This window comes from Urocitellus parryii, chromosome 2, assembly GCF_045843805.1.
Source record: "Urocitellus parryii isolate mUroPar1 chromosome 2, mUroPar1.hap1, whole genome shotgun sequence".
NCBI classification, from domain to species: Eukaryota; Metazoa; Chordata; class Mammalia; order Rodentia; family Sciuridae; genus Urocitellus; species Urocitellus parryii.
In genome coordinates this window covers 216,120,007-216,126,530 of record NC_135532.1, presented here as the reverse complement: position 1 = coordinate 216,126,530, position 6,524 = coordinate 216,120,007, and positions in this window count along the sequence as shown.

Genomic DNA, 6,524 nt, shown 5'->3' with positions numbered 1-6,524 from the left:
TGCTACTAAAACTTGGGGGATTTACATTTTCCTTAGAGAAGTCCTTGGCACAGTGCTAAAAGGAGCTCCTTGGATGGAATCCTTCTGACCCCTCAAGCACATAATATCCCCAATGCAGGTGGTTAGCTCCCTGCCCTAAGGCAGATTGCATGGCAAGGCCAACAACTCTTGGTGGTTGGCATTCCACTTTCCTGGTCCTTGGGGCAGGAGGACTCTTGAAGTCACCCATAGCTAACTCTTTTTTTTTTTTTTTTGGTACCAGAATGGATTGAACTTAGGGACACTTGACCACTGACAGTAGTGGTCCACTTTATGCTCTAAATATAACCCTTGCTGCTCTGCCACTGCAACTTATTTTTTAAAATTAACATGTTTCCCCAGCCTAATTTTGTATTTTATTTAGAGACAGGATTGCACTGAGTTGCTTAGTGCCTCCCTGTTGCTGAGGCTGACTTTGAACTTGCAATCCTCCTGCTTTAGTCTTCCAAGCTGCTGGGAAGCACCCCCGAGCCCCTCAATAACCAACTTATTTTTATCCAGTCCCCTGATCTGAAGAGAACAGGAAGCCAATCTTCTTGGTGTTTCTTGTGAAAGGTGTCTAGCATCCACAACTCTTTTGTCTTTCCAGTTATACCCCTGCACATCATGTTATACCTCGATCATTGCATGTAACTTCCTAAGTGTGTTCCCTCTGTCTCTCCCTTTTGGAGGCAGATTTAGTGTGAACCTACTGAAAGCTTAAATCTCAGGGGACTTCATTTGCCAGGTCTCTTCCAAAGCCATAGGAGGGGCTCTGGCATTGTGTGCACGTGGTAGTTCACTTTTGTAAAAATCTGCAAAGGAGGAGGTTTTAAACCATGATTGTTAACAGCCTCTTTCCTCCTGTCCCTCTGACATGCTTTTTACATGAGGTGATTTTGGGGTGGCTGTGAGATTTTTGCAGTGTCCTGACATTTTACATCCTATATAGGTATAGATCAATAGCAAATTGTGAAATAAAAAAAACTTTTCTCAACTATCAATAAATAGAAAACAAATTTCAATTATCCATGCCAGAGAAAAGACTGAATTAATTTATACGTAGTATATGTGAATGTATACGTATGTAGCAATATCTGACATTTTCCAGCATACATGTATCTCCACTAATTGCCAAGTTAAAAGTAATTTTTCTAAACTATCAGTAATTTAAAAAAAAAAGATAACTCCTGCTGAAGAAAAGACTGAGTTAACTTTCTCTTTCTATAGGAACTATCACATAAGGTCATCTATAAAGGCAAGGATGACGTAGTTTAAAAAATGGTAGGCAAAGAGAATTATGGGGTTTGTCAGGTAGTTAAGATATTGTTTTATTTTTCTGGGTTTTGTGATGGTATTTGTGTTTGGCATCTAAAACATCTGTAGCCTGTTATTTTCTCATTATGTAGCAGTGGTCCATTTTATGCTCTGAATATAACCCTTGCTGCTCTGCCACTGCAACTTATTTTTTTAAATTAACATGTTTCTTTCTCTTCCTTTCTTCCTGCTCCTCCCTAATCTCTCCTCCTCCCTAATCTTAGGGGAAACAGGATTACCTTTCTTCCCCAACCTAGGCAGAATTAATTATCTGTGAGATGTGGAAAGTGCCAAACCCCAAATAGTGTGGCCTGAGAAGAAGGAGTGAGGAAGAAGGCAATCCATTGATGACGCTGATCCTTTCCCAGAACATTCTTTCCCAGAGACAAGACAATCCCTGGGGAGGAGATGGCCATCAAGTCTAGAAGGGCAGTCCCTGGGAGGACCCAAAGCATTGATCCTTCTCCAAATAAATCCTTTCCCAATGACAATGCAATAGGATTGTGGAGGGGAAGAGATAAATACTGAATGTTAACCCCATACCCTCCATTCTTCTCCGAGTCAAAATGTTGCCCAGTAAAAACAAATCTTTTTCCTGAGTTCCCAAACTGACATGCTCTGTCAATAATTAAGTCACCTCTCAGTGTAAGCTGTATGAGCACAGACTCCCCCTTTGGCCAGTGGCTCATTTTCCACCAGGAAATTTGGTCCATCAGAGGCATGACTTCATCACTGAATAAAGGCCGTGCTGATCCGTGAGGTTTGCATGCCTGGCTCCATCTTTTGGGCTAACATTATCTGTCCCTAAGTACATACCCACCATAGGAAGGAAGTAATCCAGACTTTGGGAATGGTACCAGAAGATCTCAGAAATGATCCCCGAATTAACAAGTGGATTACAACTTCAGACAGAGAACACAGTGGCCTTTAAGTCATCTCTTTAAAAGCTTGCCATTTCAGCTGATGAGCAGAATCACAGTCTTTGGGACAGGAGTCCCTGTGCTTCTCCTTTGCTAGAAAAGCAATAAACCTTCTTTTTCCTTTTTCTCAAACTGTGTCCTGGTTATTGGATTGGCATCGGTGACAAGGACCAAGGTTTCAGTAACAGGTGCAGCCATATTCTTAATATTTGGGCCGGGTGGGAGGCCTTGCAAAGGCTTGCAGTGTGGCTCCTCTGCTGACATGCTGGATGGCAGGACTACAGTTCCTACCACATCTTCTGCCCCAGCCTCCCTGTCTCCTGGGTCAGTTTCCCTTCAGTTTAGCTCCATGACAAGAGGGCATCAGCTTTCCCCTTTCTCATTTTTGGAGGAACGAGAGAGTGGTGGGGCTCCAGCTCAGTTCCTGGTCTGTTCCACCTCCTGTTCCTCTTCTCCTCCCAACTTCTTGCCTGAGAACTTCAGGCTCCAGTACCAGAAAAAGGAAAAAACAGTCTCACATAAACTGTGTAACCACCTCCCACGATTGCTTAAGTTCAAATCTGTATAATGAAATAGTTCTCCCCACCCCCATACACACACAGACACATCACGCACACACACACACTTCACACAGTGGTTCTGTTTCTCTGACCAGTATCTGGCTGGTCATGCCCCAAATCACACGACTGAGGAGTGGTGGCATGTCCTCCAGCCCAGTTCTGCCCAGCTCCAATGCCTCTAGCATTTCACAGCCCCCTTCTCATCTTGCCGTTCAGTTCCCCCTAATCAGGCTGTAGACAGGGGACAGAGACAGTCAATGTAGGTAATAAATGATTGGGTCAGAAAGAGGGGGGCGATTCAGGAGGAAACGAAATGCTAACACCTCCAGAGCCTTTCTCCCTGCTGCAACCTGTTGTCAAGGTGCCTTTCTCCCTCCCTAAGAGGGGCTGTTAGTGAATGCCTCCTGGGCCACTCCCTTCCTGCCTGGACCTCTGGACAGCTTCACTCCTGCCCTTGGATCCATTTGGCCCACCTTTTGGTCACCAGTCGCATGAGAAGGAAGGAATTCTAAGATGTATGATAGGGGCAGGACACCCCCACTTCCTCAGACACCCAGTTCTGAGGCCCCTTCTCTGCCAAGAAGTCTATCTCTGTTCTTTCCTTTAAATAAAACTTGCTTTCTGTGCTTGCCTTGGCATTTCTTGGGTGTTCAGTATTCACGTGGGTAAACGGGACTCGGCTCTGACAGGTTTTCATCACCGGTATCAAGGCCATGTTGTGAGTCTGCTCATACTCTCCATGGGCCCTCAAGAAGAAGCCTCGGAAGCTCTGCTTCTCGAAGGTCACGTGTGCCCTCCTTCTCTGCCTCTTTGTTGCTGAGGCCTTGCCTGCGTCGCCCCTCTTCCTGCCCTTACTTCAAACCCTCTTCCTCTGTCCCCAGACCTATGATCTAAATTTCAAACTCTCTCCCTTGTCGGGCTTCCGCTTCCTGAGATCTCTGTGGCCCTCCCTGATTACCATCTTCCCCTGCCTGAGACATCTGTGTCATCATGGATGTCTGGAGCTGACACCTGGTGTGGGGGGCAGGTGAGTGTCGTGCTGAGCTTCAAGAGCTCTGAAACCCAGCAGGCCCTTGGTCGTGCTGAGTGGGGCATTGATGTGTTGCTTGCTGTCTGCTCTCCCAGGATCAAGTTTAGAAGGTTGTCACATCAGCAACAGAACATCTTCTCTGGGGTCTCCAGGGACCTCCTGTTTTGTTACTCTGTCCCTCGGGGACCACAGTCCCCTCCTTTCATGGCCCATGATGCATTTCAACTTCCCTAGTGGGGGCAACTTTCATTCTGAAAGCCCCTCATCTCTCCTCCTCCTATCAGGGAACCTCCAAAAAGTAACTGTGATGAGATATGACATCATACATTTCAGTCCCCCTTAAAACAAGAAATGAATAATGTCCTGAAATTTGTCAGGAAAAGGAACAGGAAAGGAGAACATTTTATGGCTCCTTCTAACCTCTTTCTAAGGGAAGAGACTCCTGCATTTTAGATAGATGTCAAGGCTTCACCGTTCCCGAGTGCGCTGAGTATGGATAGCGCCAACAATCCCAGGACAGACCACAGTTTCTGGAAGCTGTCAGTGGTAACTGGAAGGAAAAAGCCTGAGATTGTTTTTCCTTTGGGTTCTCATTTTCATTTGTTTAATGAAACCTCCTGGGTTTTGTCATTCAGAGAAACTCAAATGGATTCCTGTTTTCTGGAAAGATGAAGATCATAGCATCTTTTTTTTGTATTTCAATTTACCGTCTGGGATCCCATAGACTTCCAGGAAAATCTGGCAGGCAGGGTATGAGTCAGAGCAGTTCGTCATCAGGAGCTCAGTTCAAATGGCGATTGCCACAGTCAGCTAAGCACAGCCCAAGGGGCCTCAGCAAACTGGGAGTCATGCTCTGCCCATCACAAGAAGTGGCCCCATTTGTTGAGAACCTGCCTTGTGCTGGCTGCATTGCTCAGCGGATTCCCAGAACCATCTTGGTAGGGAGGGGCAGTGGCTGTTTGTTTTGTTTTGTGACTGTGTTACTGTATGTGGGGAATTTTCAGTCTTTCCTTCCAGAGAAATTCAAATTCTGTCTCTACTTGCAGGCAGCAGGCAGCCAACAGCCGTTTTATGCACTCTGTGCCAACTGCACCATCCACAGGAGCTTCCTTCCACTATAGTGGAAGGTTTTATAGCACAAAAAAGTTACAAAGGGGGTGTCTTGGGAACTTATAGCTAACAGGATTCTGGCAAGCGTAATACAAAGGCAGATAGCAGGTTAATGATCTACATGGTTTAACATTTCAAGGTAGGGAGTAAATTGAGATTCTAACATCAGAATTTATGAGGGGCTGCTAAGGATTTAGGGAGGGTTGTTATCTGGCCAAGGAGAGCCAGGCATGGGTGAGTTTAGAGCACCGGCAGGAATTCCAACAAAATTAGTCTTCAGAGTATGGTCAGGCCAAATAAACATCTTAGTAAAACAGAATTGAATTTTTTATAACGTTGTGGCTCCCAACCTTAGGATAGAATTAGGTTGGGCTCATCATACTGTTACTCTTATGTTTGGAAGACGTGCACTTGAACCTCCTGTGAATATTGTTTACTCTGCTTTGTTCACATGAGATAACAGAAGCCTCTCGTGTGTGTGTGTGTGTGTGTGTGTGTGTGTGTGTGTGTGTGCGCGCGCGCATACATATGTATGTATGTTTTGGAGGGTGGAAGCTTTGACTATGCCAATGTATGAAAAAGAAGAGCCATAAAATAGAGACGTTAGGAACCGATGTAATAAGTCTCTGGGCTTCTGTCTGATGGTTGTTTCTCTCATTTTGTGCGGGTTGTTTAGAAAACAGCCATGGTCACAATTTCAAACAAGTCTGCTTTGTTGCCACAGCCCGAGTGTACCTCATGACTTCACCAACTAAGTCTCGCACACTTCCTGTTTTATAACCACTCAGAAGTTGCCAGTCAGCAGTTCTGGTGACATAACTGCATTGCCACATTGAGGGGGTACAGTCCCAGCCCCAAAACAAAGAAACTTGATGTTTGAATTCACCCCTGAAACCTTCCTAGGAGCGTATGAATGACTTCCACAGGGCTTTCTAAACCCTGGAAAGTGGGGACCCAGATTGGAGCTCCCAGCTTAGAGATGAGAGATCCAATGTAGCCCCTCAGTGCATCCTGCACGGCCTGCCTGGGTCTCTGCTCTTGGGGGGCCTCACTGGTTTTCTGTCACGCCTCATCACACATTTAGCTGAAGGCAAAAGCATTTATCGTACAGATCTGGGTATTAGAAATACAAGATGGGCCTTTAGGGGAGAATCTGCTTCTTTGCCCTCTCCAGATTCCAGAGACAGCCCCGTTTCTTAACATGTGGGCCTTCTTCCACCTCCAAGCCAGCCGTGCAGTATCCTCAGTGCTCTCTACTTCCATTATCACTTCTTGTCCTCCGACCCTCCTGTCCCCTTCCACATATGAGGACTCTTGTGCTTATGTTGACCCACCTGGATCACCTAGGATCATCTCTCCATCTAAAGATCCTTAGATAAATCACATTTGCAAAGTCCCTTTTACCACATAATGTAATTGCTATGGTTTGGATTTGAATGTCCTTCAAAGACTCGTGTGTGGAAGGCTTGGTCCCCGTCTGTGGTGCTGTTGGGAGAGGGTGGACCCTTCAGGAGGCAGGGCTGGGTGGAAGAAAGTTAGGTCATATGGGGGCATGCCCTGAATGGGATG